Source organism: Urocitellus parryii, chromosome 1 (genome assembly GCF_045843805.1).
Source record: "Urocitellus parryii isolate mUroPar1 chromosome 1, mUroPar1.hap1, whole genome shotgun sequence".
In the NCBI taxonomy this organism is placed as follows: domain Eukaryota; kingdom Metazoa; phylum Chordata; class Mammalia; order Rodentia; family Sciuridae; genus Urocitellus; species Urocitellus parryii.
The window spans coordinates 88,907,717-88,922,376 of NC_135531.1; the positions used below are offsets into that span (position 1 = coordinate 88,907,717).

Below are 14,660 nucleotides of genomic sequence, written 5' to 3' on the forward strand. Positions count from 1 at the left end.
ATCAGTGATTGTCAGAGAATGTGTGGGGATGGGATTGACTGTTTTCAAGGTGAAGTTACAAAATCCTTCAACAAAATTTCCTCATTTTTCTGGAAAGGTTTTGTAAAGTGTTCTTTACTTTGATAGCCCTGATAGTTACATGGCTCTGTATTGGTCAAGGCATAGAAATGTACACTAAAAAGAGGGATTTTTACTGTATGTAAATTAAATGAATTTAGAGGCATACTATTCTATAACCAGAGGGGAATAGGGAAAGATAACTGTGGAGATAATAGTAGTAGGAGATAAATCTGGATAGTTAAAGGGCATGTATATTTGTAAAGGGCTCTAAAACCAAGGTTAAGAAACTAGACATACCTTTAAGCCAAAGCATTTGATTGAAAATGACAGGTAGCCTCACTATTGTCAATTTGTACCACAGAACCCTAGGAGGCAGGTAGTGAAACTAATTAAGAGGTGATAAGAGCTCCCACAAATAATTTATAAATTAAAAATTATTTCATTTACTCTGTCTTAATTAATCCTCATAAGAACCAGTGAGGTTAAAATTATTATCTGTAGTTAATAGATTTTTTAAAAAAAGGAGACTCAGAAAGGTCAAGGGATTTGTTTAAGTTCACACTCTATAACTGAAGTTAAGACTTGAAGCTCAGTCACTTGCTTCTTTCCAGCCCTCTTTAAAATTCTCTCACATCATTTCGTTAATTTCCCTTTCAGCACTGATCACAATCTATAGGTTGCCTGTTAATTTGTTTTCTTGCTTATTGTCTCTATCTTCCACTTGGCTTCAGGGAAGAACCTCTGTCCCCCAAGTTCCCTATTGTAGCCTCTGAGTCTCTTATCATAATTGAATTCTTCTTTCCACACTGGCAGGGGACCCTTTCTACCAAAGAAGCATGCTGACAATACCCTTTCTTGATTTTTTTTCCTTTCTTGATTTTTTTTTTTAACATTAGTAATTATCTGAAGAGGATTTAGTTGTTTTCACATTCATTCTTCCCATTCAGTTTCCTTCAACCTATTCCTATAATATTATAGCAATTCTAATATCATCCCTTTTGGTTTCTTCAATACTTATTGGTTAGATTTTGATGATTATGTAATAATTTTTTAAGTCTTAGTTTCATGGTATATTATGATTGTATTTTTAAAATGTAAAGTTTCTTTTTAAAAAACAAAAATTTCCCTTGTGGTTAATAATTGCTTCATTTTTCATTTGCTTCTTCTCTTGTATGGCTCCCCTTAAAATCAGAAATATATTACACCTCTCCATGTGGTGACATACATTAGGAAATTTATTAATACTATTGTTTTATTTCCTGGAGAGATCATTCTGGAGACTTTTATTCTGCCTCAATCTGGTTGCTTTTTAGGCTTGCTGTACAGTTGTTATCCTGGAAATTTCCTTCACTATTATTCTGGGTACTCCCCTTTCCTTTTTCCAGTGTTGATTCTATGTCTTCAGGTCCCTTATATTAGTCTCTCCTTTTGATGCAAAATACCTTTTATTACCTTCTTGAGAAACTATCCCATGGGAAGTGAACTTTCTAAAATCTTGTATATCTTCTCAGATTTGTTTGATTTGTTAGCTTTATAGAGAATTCTAGATTGCAAATAATCTCCCCTTGAAATTTAAAGATAATGTCCCATTTTCTTCTGTCTTCCTAAATCACTGTTAGAAGGTCTAATACCAGCAGGCCCTAAGTGAGACTATCTCAAAATAAAAAATAAAAAAGGCCTGGGAATGTGGCTCACTGGTTGAGCACCCCTGGGTTCAATCCCTGATACCAATAAAATAAAATAAAATAAAGTCCAATACCATTTTCTATTCTCATGCCTGATCTTTTGTCTGCAATTTTTTATTTTATCTGAAGATTGTAGTAACTTTTATTTATCTGAACTCTTGGAAATTTCAGAATATCAGTCTCCTCCATTCAATTTATAAGGCACCCATTAGATCCCTTCCAGTCTAAAAACTCAGGTCTTTCTGTATTGTTAAAATATCTTTCTTTGATATTCTGCCTCTCCCCATTAACCTCCTTTTCTCTTTCTTTTGGTCAGATGTTCAATCTTCTTGATTGATCCTTAATTTTCTTTTCTCTCACTTTTTCAACTATTTGTCTTTTTGATATCTTGCATCTTCTCAACTTCAACTTATCATCTGCTATTGGGTTATAAAATGTATTTTTTGATTTACAAAATCTCATTTTTTTTCTCTGAATATTATCTTAGAAAAATGGCATTCAGTTTTTTTTCCATTCAATATCTATTCTTCTTTCTTGAAGGACATCACTCATAGTTCTTTGGACATTTTTTTCTGTTCTCTCCTTTGGTTTTGTTTTTCCTGTTTGTTTTAGTGTCTGGTTTTCATGACTATAGGTTTACTAAAAACTGAAATGACTCCAGATGTCTCTTTATCTTCAAGAATAAGGGAAGCTACCTGCATGTTGGAACTTGTGGATTGACAGACCTCATCATTTTGTGACTCGGCAGGAAATCTGGCCATTTTGGAAGATCCTCCCAGTTCCCAGTAGCCAGAAAAGTATTTTTGTTTGAGCAAGTCAATTTCTCTAAATAAAGAAGTACTCCTACAATTTAAGTCCTCTCTGAAGGACATAAACCTCAGACTTCATTATAGAAGCCAAGTAGGAAAAGTCTCAGTTCATTATGTAGATTTTTGACTTGTTTCTTTGCTTCAATGTGTGCTAAGGCACCTCATCCCTATACTCAGTCATCTTTATGTCTTGAGACCAGAGGTTTCTAGTTCAACATCACCAGGGAGTAAATCTTATTGTTTCTAGACTGGGGTAGCTGATTTGTTGAGGAAGTGTTTGAATTCTGATCTACTTACTGCATTTATAGATTTTCAACTAATTCTATTGCTTTTAGCTCTTCTCACTCATGCCTAAGGGATCCCTGCAACTAGATGCCTGGGGATTTAGAGCTGTTTATATTGCGCCAAGGAGTTTGGGGGAGGGCAGAGAGGTAGATTCCCAAGTTTAATACACCATGTTGACCAGATTCTCTGAGCTCTTCTAAACATATGGATTTTTGAAACTCTTTTTAGAACTGCTTAGATAGAATCATTGGGGGTGAATCTGGGAATCTGAATTTTTGAAAAGTCCTCGGATGATTCTGATGACCCTCCACCTGGAAATCCTCTTGCTGGCATATTTAACCATTGCTTTGAAGGCACAATGAAAAGAATGGCTTAAAAGGGACAAGTCTTGAAAGATCTGGGGGCATTTTTGAGAGGATTTGTCTTGAGGAATGTTGTTGGTAGTATTTCTCAATGAAGAGCAGAAGGCCAGGCAAGCAAAGGCACCAGTGTTAGGGTGCAAGGGCACCAATGTTAGAGTGCAAGGACAGTCAGCCTCTGCTTAGGACGGATGGTTGTGTGATGGCAGTAATGCATTTGGTATCTAGTTTGAAGGCAGAATAGACATTTTCTTCCCCAGCTCTATGTTACCTTTCTTTTTTCCCCTTTATTTTCCTTATACAGATTTGTAAAGGAAGCCCATATGGCCATTTTAAATTTAGAAAACTAAAGTAACCGAATAAAATATAATGGAAGGAAAGAAAAAGTTCAAAGAAAATTTCAAACAAGACCATTAGTAACAATGTTCATTCGAGAATAATTTTTTAAAACCAAAAGAAATTTATATTCACTAAACAGACACTGCAGTGCGTATAGAATAAAGACAGATAAGATTTCCGTACTGCATACCTCATCTGGCTGTATCTATTTTAGGAGTAGTATGTGTAAATGGTTAGGTATGAATTGTGGATTAGAGGGCAGAGAGTTCAAAATCAAAGATGTTGACAGAAAGGAGCAAAAAGGGGGGGGTAAGTAGGGACTACTGAACTAAGATGGCATATAGCCAAGAGTTCTCTTGAAGTCTGAGAAATTTTTAGCTTTGTGGTTGTGCTGGGGATCAAACCTGGGGCCTTGTGCAGGTTAGGCCCTAGGTGAACATTCTACCACTGAGCTATACTCCTAGCAGAGGAGATTTTTATACTAAATTAAGGAGAGAGAGAGACGGGATGAGGAATGGGTGGTAATAGCTAAAACTAAAAAACTCAAAAAAATTTTTTTATTCGATTTTATGTCTACATTATTGTATTTGTTTGTACAGGTAAGTAATGTTATTAAAACAGACAAAATTTAGTATTTGGGAAAATTGAATTTATATTAAGGATTTATTTGTCTACAGCCATAGTAGTACTGTGGCATTTCAAAAGCAGTTATAGTACCTGTAAAGCATCAGGAACTACAGAACAAGAATGAAGCACCAAAAGAAGGTTTATTAGCGGTGGGGAGGTCCTGGGTGAGGTTCATCATCTGTGAAAGGGTGAAGGCTGGGGCAGTCGCAGGCAGGAAAGGCAAGAACAATGTTAATTAGGTAAACTGGAGGTAGGAGGGCCTAGGCCATCTAAATTGCAGCTACAGACAGCAGGTTGGCAGAGCCAAGTTTAGGAGGATCATGTTTGTGTATATTGGTCAGGGCTGACTGAAATGAAGGGAGATTGCTTCCGATGGGGTAGGAACCCTTGGTGGTTTGGGTCCATTGCCATTTCAGCTTCTGATTGGCCATTTCGGGTCTCCTCAGCCAGGTAGAAAGTCTCTGCCCACAGATACCTTGAAAGGGAAGGGGGAAGGGAAGCCTGCTGATCTAACAGTACCTAGTATAGATCTAAAGAAGTGAAAGAAGACAGATCTATTATATTCTATGTTAATTACTTCAACTGAGGTACATATTCCTTCATGACCTGTGGGGATGGTTAGTGTTTTATGAAGCCTATAGATCATCTGGACAGGAAATTATTTCTCTTTATTCTTCCATATTCTAAGCTGAGAGACAAATTTTACAGTATTTTTGGAAGCAGGTGAAAAAGTATTTGTTAAATGTGTTGCAATGCAAAGTGATAATTATAGCAGAGAGAAAAATTTAAATCTAGATGTGCTATGATTTTCTCCCTCCGTTTCAAAAATAGAGCATAGATTTTTGCCATATTCATTTACTTTAAGTACATTCATTCAAAATTGCCTTTCCTAGCAAGGCTGGCATATGGTAGTTTTAAGTGAATAGGTGGAACTGAGAAGACTGTTGTAGAACTGGAAAGACTGTTTTCAGATACACAGAGTTCTATTTTCACCATATCTTTACTTGAAGCTACTTTCTGCAAATTTAACAAATTCACTAACCACATCTTTCTGGATTTAGATTCTTTGTTAAAGGTAGGGAAATCCTAGGATTCTTTGAAAAGGTATATCATGGTGAAGCAATCTTCATAGTTGTATCTGGCTTTCCCAACCATTTAAGGCACAAACTTTCATTTAATTCATTCACATTGACATTACATATTCCTCAACATTTAATGTTGTCAGAAAACTAACTTAAATTTTAAGAAGCTTGCTTACAGAGGTTTAGTTAGTGCATTAAACTACAAAATAGATACTAAACATTAAATTTATTATTTTTGGTTCTACTAAAACTTATTGGTAGTTCAGTTAAAAATCATCATCTAATGAGAGACCATTTTAGAAAACACATTAAAAACTCAAACAAACACTGTTATTGCTATTTACCGGTGGCGAGTCCTTGCTTCCCGAATGCTGAAGTATAACACCAGAGAAGCATGCCAAGGCAAGTGTAGAGTGGAAAGTGAAAGGCTTTATTAAAGGACAAGAGAAAAGACTTCTCCCGGGAGGAAGAAGGGAACCCGAAAGGCAGAATCCATGGAAAAGGGAGAGCTTCCCTTTTTTATAGCTAAAGTCTTCTTTTTTTAGTCCTCCCACATTCCTGTCCTTTGTTTCCCTTTGTCCTGCAGTGATAGAATGCAGGTGGAAAGGCCTAAAGGTGGGAGATAGCTGGACTGGAGGAGTAATCTGGGCAGGAAGGGCCTGGGGTGGTTTGATTAGCATCTCCAGGTTTGCTGGTAGCTGCTTGTTAACAATTCCTTAGGATGGCTTCGGGGCCTTGGGGACATTAACATTTCAATTTCCCCAAGTGCTGCTCTGGTTTCCTGGAATCCAGTCTCAATACTGGTTTCCATTTAGACCCTAACTACACTACCCTAACTACACTAACTAGGTATCTTTAAATCTGGCTTCAACACCACCAAAAAAGAAAACAAAACATAAATTGGATTTGGTGTCAGTGGCAGCCGGTAAGCCCAGTGAGTTTGGAGGGTGAGGCTGAAAGATCACAAGTTTGAGGCCAGCTTGAACAATTTAGCAAGATCCTGTCTCAAAATAAAAAATAAAAAGGGCTGGAGATGTAACTCAGGGGTAGAGTTCCTGTGGGTTCAATTCCCAATAATAAATAGTATGGGAAACAAGTAAATAATAATAATAATAAATGCTTAACTTCCTTGTCTCAATATTCTGGGAACAGGTATTGTTTGGAAAATACGATTAAAAACAACATCTTCCAACCCATAAATCTTCTCACAAGAGTAGTAAAGAAAATTTTTTGTTGAAAAAGCATTAAGCCAGAATGTGATCATATGACAGGCAATTAGCTAAGGGACTGCAAAGACAGAAAGAAATCTCATCATTTTTATGTAACTACACAGAAAGAGTCCATTCCATATTGGCCCTCAAGTAAGAGAACTTATTGTCATATAATTTATCTTTTTTACATAGTTGGGGTGATCATCTAACTTAACTAATTAGTCAATTTTCCCAGAGGAAAAGCAAGTTTCTTCTATCTTTATTATAGGATCATATTTTCCCAACTCGGAGCAGGGCACATACTGAGGTTAAACTCCCACTTTCTCAGGAATAGGGATATAGGGGTGTTACCTCCTTTGATGTTTGTGATTTTCCAGGTTCTAGGGAAAGACATTCCTGGATCATAAACTTGACAAAAAGACGTAGCTCATCTTCAAAAGGATTTGCATACATTTCAAAAAGATAAGAAAGCACTTAATAGTTACTTGTTTTCTAAGGCAAGCGCTTTGGGGGGGGGGGTAAGCTGGGGTGGGCACTGCAGGAGCAGGAAATCAACCCCGCATCTCAAAGGGGGAGAATTAAGCCTCTTCTTTTTAATATTTATTTTTTCCTTACAGCATGTTTTGGTTTTTTGGCTTTCAAACAGTAGACAAAGTCCAACTAACGTTTATGTTTTTCTATGTGTAGGGCTATTCACTGTGGTCAAATAAATAACCCTGTTTAGAAACAAAACAAAACAAAACACCACTCTTATTTGGCTCCCACATAACTCATACATTTTAAAGAGAGAGGGTGGATAAGGAGTTAATGTTAGATTTGCTCCAAAGAATGTGGTTCAACCCTTATACAAGATACAATGTCTTAAAAAGCATGCTACAGGAACATGGGAGGATAACACCGTCAAACAGTGGGGAGTAACACCTTCACAAGGTAACAGATCACCTAGTAATTTTAGTTCACATTCCTCATTTCTCACCAAATTCTTTTGGTGAAGTTGCTTTAGAAACAGCCCTCACTGGAAAAGCAAATTAGTTTGGATTCTTAATGCATTGTGGAGTCTCCAAGAGGTAAGGATTTCTTACAGGAGAACGCTCCCAGGCACTGCTGTACACTTTCATAAACAGCATCCATTAGAATTCCAATACTGTCTTATGTTTTTTAAGTCTCAGGAATTGAGAATACAGGAACAAGACACAGCTCCTGCCCTCAAGGGATTCACAGTACATTGGAGAAGCTGAAAATCATTTTAAAGTAATCACCGTTAGATCAGATGCAAGTAAAATGTGGAAACGCACAGGAAAAAAGGACCTGGATGTGCAGAGGTCTGCATTTCCCTTTTCCGGGAGATCTAGGCTGTTGGGATCACTCAACACCCCGCGGGCACACTTAACATTTTAATCACGCCTCCGCCCCCACCCTCCAAATTCCTTTCCCTCGGCAGGCCCGCGGGATAGTCCCTTTCAGGAGGCCCCAGCTTATCATCCCCAGCTCGGCCACTTCCCGGCCACCGCCAGGCGAGCCTCCCAAAGTTTCCTGTGACGCCGCCGTCCGCCTCCGGTCCCATCCCACCGTGGCAGCCCAGGATATTGACGAGGGAGGAGCGGGTTGATGAGGCCGGGAGAGCAGCGCAAAAGCGAAGACCTCAGAACCCCACCCAGGCCAGGGAGAGGGCTCAGAGCGCAGAGCCCGCGGTTCCACGCCTCCGCTCCTCTCGCCCGCAACTCGGGTCCACGCGGACCCACCCGGCCTCGAGCTCGGGCTCCGCCCCCTCCGGAGCCTGGGCCAATCGGCCGCGCCCCGCCTGCCGAGAGGTGATTGAGGAGGGGGTTGGGGGCCGAGCGGCATCGCCCGCCTTCCGCTCTGGCCCATTGGCTGAGGCCTCGAGGGTGCCCGGAGACCGGAGTGCACCGGGATTGGCGGCAAAGGTTCGTGACAGCGGCATCTATTGGCTGTGACCGCCCCCGTGACGCGGGGTGGCGACTGGCTCCAGTGTCTGAGGGGCTCCTGCTTGTCAGGTTCTAGGTAGGTGCGTTTCGCGCCGCCGGCGGCAGGCGCTGTTGCCCCGGGCAACGCCGCGGGACTGGGGGAGGAGGAGGGAAGGCCAGCTTAGTTGCGGGGGCGACAATCCCTGCCAGCAGTGGGGCGCCGGGTTTCGGCCCTGGTGGCCGGGCTGCGCCGATCACTCTTCCTCCGCCCTAAGCCATCTCCGCCCCAGGCTGCGGGGTTACTCGCCCATCCTGCTCTCGGCGGGACATTCCTGGTTGGGGCTTGGGCCGGTCGGCCCACCCAACCCGGCGAGGCCCACCCCACCACCAACTTGGGACCTGGAGGCTGAGGGGGCGGGTGCCGGCGCAAAAGGGCTGAGGCGGGCGAATGGCCCCGCCCCATCGCGGGATCGGGGCGCTGCGGGGTGTGGGCTACGTTGGGGGGGACTGCAGCCACAGCCCGCAGTGCCCGCACCCTTCTGCGCGCGCTCTTCTCCCCGGCGCCGCCATCCCGCTGGGTGTTACCCCAGCCCGTTTCCACCACTGGGGCCCTGCAGTCTCCAAGATCCACTGGAGCCCAACAATCTCTTCGCGTGTGTCAGTTTCTCCTCCCGCTTTTATCCTCCACCTCTCATTTCTCCTCGCATATGGTTCGGGCGTGTCTTCCAGGAACCCAATCAAGAGAGACATTTGTGCGAAGCTAGTACTATCAGGGGTGCTCTGTGGGCCATTTACGGATGGGAGGTATTTGGAGGTATCTTCCAGTCAGTTTTCTGCCTTAGAGTTTCCCTTAAGATCAACTTTTTGATATACTTATTAGGTTGATGTTCATAGGGCCAGGGCACTTCTTGTACAAATTAAAAAGTCTATATGAGGCGGTCGATTTGCACTTTGTACTACATTTGTGATTTTGCTATCCACTGCTGTGCAATCCTAAATATAATTCATTAAGGTTGGAGTAGCCTTTCGTTTTGGTTCACCTTATAGTTAAAAAAAAAAAAAATGAAGATTTGATCTTTTAAATTCAGAAGCAACTGAGTATATTCATAGTGGAATCACTATCACTTTGACACAAACCACTCTAAAGATATACTACTGTTTTCCACATATTTTAAGGAAATTTCTCAAATGAAGTCATGGTATATACAAAAGTATAACGGAAAAATCAATGAGGACAGACCAAAACTATTTTAGTGATTAAAGACTAGAAAATACTTTTCAACCCACATGTGGAACGAGAACAGGATTTTTTTTTTAAAAAACGTTGCAAAATATATATTATTGTGCAGTGTTATAGTCTTTGTAAACCTATGTGGTCTTTATGAAGACATTTTTTAAGAGTCACAAGTTTGTTAGTGCATAGGAAGGTTGAGTTTATCTTTTATAATACAGAAAAGTTTTTATGCTTAGCATTCTTGAACCAAAGGAACTATGCTTCTAGAAGTACTGGGTATATATTAAGAGAGTATGTAGGCACACTTGGAATCCCTGTCTCTGTTTTCTTCCATAAAAGACCTTTGGTGAAGATCTCTTCTGTTTCTCTTCTGATGGTTGACAGTATTAAATATACACCACCTAAGATTATTTAGTATCTGGTTAATGCAGCTTTTGCGCTATTTCAAAGTTAGATGTCATTAGTCTGGAAGGAATAATTCAGGCTTTTGGTAGACAAGTCACTTTCATTTCATCTCAAACTGTTAGGTAGCTCTAACTATGGTCTGTGAACATTTAACATCTACCATTTTTTTTCCTTCTGTATTTTACGCAGAAAAATTTTAAACTATGCAGAAAAATTGATACAAAGCATTTGTATAAAGCAATAATGTATTTATATAGCTGTTGTATACTAAATATTAAGGAACAGAGGAACTGAAATGATCAAGTTTGAAAAACCAGCAAAATATATATGTATTTTACACACACACACACACACACACACACACACACAAATGCTGAAAGGTGCTTATTTTTGTTTGTAAATTGGAATAGCATTTGTAAACTATAATTTAATTGCATAAGACTATTCAAAGTAATTTTGTGAATGAGTTATTGTCTTTGAAACCAAGCTGCAGATAAGTAAATTGCATTTTGTTGACCCGAAGAAAGGAAATCTAATGAACTTGTCATAAAAATGAAAGTTTTGTTTTATAATTGGATTCTTGTGTTAATATAGTTTTGTGCTTGATTTGTAAATCAGCATTCTTTGGAGGGAAGACCAAAAGATTATCAGTTATGTGGTGTTAGCTTAATAAATTAGATAAATCTTACATATATTGTTTTGGAATAAGAATGTATTTTTATAATGAAAAAGTTTACAAATGTGAACTTTTAAACTGAAATTTTTCTAGTAATTACTTTATGGAGACAGAGGTAACTAGATTTGTCAGATTTTAGTAGGACTCAGAACTTTCGGGTGTTGTATCACAATGTTGGTAAAGGAATATTTCTTTTTTTTATGAAGTATTTTTTATTTTTTATATTTATTTTTTAGTTTTAGGTGGACAATATCTTTATTTTACATTTACATGGTGTTAAGGATCGAACCCAGTGCCACATGCATGCTAGGCGAACACTCTACCACTGAGCTACAACCCCAGCCCAGGAATATTTCTAATATAGCACTTCAGTTTATAATAATGGAATAAAAATAGAATTGGGTATAAATTTATATTTGCATATCGCATTTGTAATTTTCCCATACTTAGGAAATTCCTTTAAATGTTTGAATTCTCCTTTTCAGTTTTAGTACATCTACTTTTGTACCTACCCCATTTAAATACTAATTTCTTAAATATTGAAATTAAGAGATATGTCTCAGAATTTACAGATCTATGATTGCCTTGTTATTTTTCCATTTTTCATTCCTTTGGTCTACTTACGTGTGGTTAATCTATTGATAGATCTAAGTGAACAAGCAGGTAATAGTTTTGGAAATTCAATGGTAGGTTCAGTTAATTCAGAAAAAATTAGATATTTAAGTTTTTTTAAAAAAAATCAAAGCTCCAGTTTTTCCTTGCTTCCTCTCTCTTTCCCTTTCTTACTCCTTTACTATTTTTCATTCAATTATACAAGTTAAATAAATTCTATTGGTAAAAATACAGAAGAGTCATCAATAATTCTACCCTAGATAGTATTTTGGAAAATAACTTAAACTCCATTTCTTCTGTAACATTCTGCTAACCAATTTTGTGGACTTCATTTTACTCTATCTATATTTTCATCTAGATTTATAAGAGTTTCTGACCTTGAGGCTCAGTTGTCCTAAATTGGAAGAAGACTCCCAGATCTGAGGGAAAGCAGAAAAGAATAGAGTACTGGTAGAGTCCTCAGAACCAAACGCCTCCATTATCTCATTTCATACATATAAATATAATCCTAGTTTACCATATGAAACTGCTATATGGTTGAGAAAATTTGAGGCCTTAAATAGGTAATATGATAAAGTTTACTTACTACTTTTCTATAAAAATATTCAGATTTCTTCATTTGTGAGGTATTATATATTCTGCTCTTGAAAATCTAATGTTGTGCATGACTTGGAATTAGTTCTTAAATATTCATATATGATTATCAAACTATAACTAATTTTCAGGTAGGTGTTCTTTGCTAGGTAGGGAAACGTGAAAAGAAGAGCAGCTTATTTTGGAGTTACATAACCTGGGTTTCAGTCCCAGTTTCTCTTTAAGTTGTAGTTCCTTCATCTATTAAATGGGGATGATAAAATTGCTGCATAAGGTAGTTATGTACAGGAAATGAGAAAATGTAGATAAATATCTGGATTTGGGAAGTGCTTAACTTCTGTATTTGGTTCTTAAATGGTAGCAATTTTATTTGTTCTGGTTTTCTACCATTCTAATAATCCTTAAGTTTTAGACATAAGAAACTAAAATAATATACATTAAATTTACTTAAATTGTATGACCTTTGCACTTGTATAGAAATAATAATCAACATTTCAGATTATCTGTTCTTATTATAGTTATGAAATTACTATATCTCATTAGGAATTATCAGAAATTTACTTTAAAGGGGATTTAATCGAAAAAATTGTTCAGTTTGTCTGGATTCCTGATTTATTTTTCTTTCACCTTAGATTGTCATCTGTTGTTGGATAGTTGCCCTTTCATTTAAACCACAAGCATTTGCTGAAAACTGGTACAGAAAAACCAAAGGTTACTTTCTTAAAATTCTAACTAGTGCTCCCTCCACATTTAAGTGCATTTATTTAATCTGTTTGAAATTTAAACTTTATTTTTAAATTTAATAATACTCATTAATGAGTTGTATATTTCTTGCCTCCTGATATATATTATTATTTTTTAGGGAGCAGTACCTTATAGATATCCCTATTTCAGAATATGTATTCTGTAAGCATAGGGTTCTAATTCTTTTCTTTCTTTTTTACTAGGGATTGAACCCAAGTTTTAATTCTTAAAAGAACACGGTTTAAATGTACAGACATAGTTCTTATGTGAACTGAAGCAAGCACTGAACTGAGGTAGTAGTTGAATCTCACAGCCCTTGTTTTCTCATCCAGGAGTAAAAACAGATTTTGTTATCTAAGTTAGAGTTTCTCGAATTTGTTCCCATCAAAGTAGAAGATATTTACACGTGTGACACATTTTAAAAATATTTTTATTAGTTGTTGATGCAATTTTTTAAATTGTATTTTTTTGTTTGTATGTGCTGCTGAGAATCAAACCCAGTACCTCACATATGCTAGGCAAGTGCTCTACCACTGAACCACAATCCCAGCACCTATATGTGTGACACATTTTAATGTGCAGTTTTCTATCCAGTTGCATTTCTTCTTCAACCATTGAAGGAAGCATATCAGACTGCAAGTGTTAAGAGTACCATTACTAAACTTTAATCTATTCTGATTTATTGAAGGAAGCAAATCATTAAAAATGTGTGTAACTGTTATTACTAACATATGTTTGAGACATACCTTACAGTTCTATTGTGGAGACCCAAAGTATTTCCACATTTTCTTTCTTTTCCTTTTTATTGGAGCATTGCAGTTATGCATAACAGTGGGATTCATTGTTGCATAACAGAGGGATTTATTGTTACATAGTCTCATATACAATGTAACTTTATACAATATATACAATGCAACAGTATACAATAACATGATATAACAGTATACAATGTAATGGCATAATTTGGTCAATTTAATTCTCTAGTATCCCCCCCTTCCCTTTCCTCCTCCTTCTCCCTATTCCCATATTTTCTTGAAATGAATGTCTTTCAAGTTTTCCTAATCATTCTTCTAATGCTATAGAAGAAAAGATTAGTACATTGATTTTTATGAAATTGATAATGAAGATCCTTTGTTTAAAAGTTAAACTAATTTAATGAGTGTTTAAAAGTATTTGAATAACATCATCACAGTCTTTATTGTAAATAAAATAATTGTAGAAACATTGAAATGAACTATTTCACTTGCAGAAAGACTCTTTCCAGAGTGGGACTAACAGTTTTGGAGGATAGAAAATCTCTTATTACACATTTTAAAAAAATATTCTAAGGGACCTAGTATATAAAAATGCCTGTTATACTGGCTCATCCAGAAAACTATCTTTAAAATTACATTGCTGTGAATGATATTGTTTTAAAATTGGTCATTCTATGTGGGAGTACAGTTAGAAGTGAAAACTTACAAAAACTATGTTCAGTAGATCCTTGGTATTTCTAAGTGTTATTTCTTGAAATCTTTGTGAATCTTGGATATAACTATGTCCATAAAATGAAGTCAAATTTAACTGAAAAATATAAATGATCCCTTCAGACTCTGAATGATTCTATAAATAAGACTTAAATCATTAAAGTTGTTAAATATATGCTTCTAAAATGAAGGCAAGAGGACTTTGTGTTTATTACTTCTTTAGTATATAGGCAAGGTTCTTATTGATGCTTGTGTCCTGGGGTTTGCAGAATAAAGGAACATTTCTGGATTATTTACAAAGCCTCCTGCATTGTCACAAAATTGAAGATTATTAGTCCTTGGTCATTGTATTGCTTGCTACTTGCTGCTGTTTCTTGGGTATGTTTTCTTTTTGGTGTCTGTAGTCTGTGTTCTTTCTGCTCTTTGGATGTCTTCAGCTTGGGAGGATTTCCCAAACTTCTGTCAGTTGGTGGATCTTTTTGGTTAATTTTACATTATAATACAAAGAACAATGCATTTGACTCTTCTAGTTATATTCAGTTTTGTT

At 37.4% G+C, this 14,660-nt stretch overlaps 1 protein-coding gene across 1 annotated transcript in view; it reads left to right on the plus strand.

Moving 5' to 3' along the window:
• The first annotated feature begins 8,419 nt into the window (after nucleotides 1-8,419).
• Nucleotides 8,420-14,660, plus strand: part of Fer (FER tyrosine kinase) — a 414,004-nt gene continuing 407,763 nt past the window's right edge. The window contains exon 1 of the mRNA XM_026391317.2: nucleotides 8,420-8,479. The gene's annotated coding sequence lies outside the window, so the exon portion shown is untranslated. The remainder of the gene's footprint in view (nucleotides 8,480-14,660) is intronic.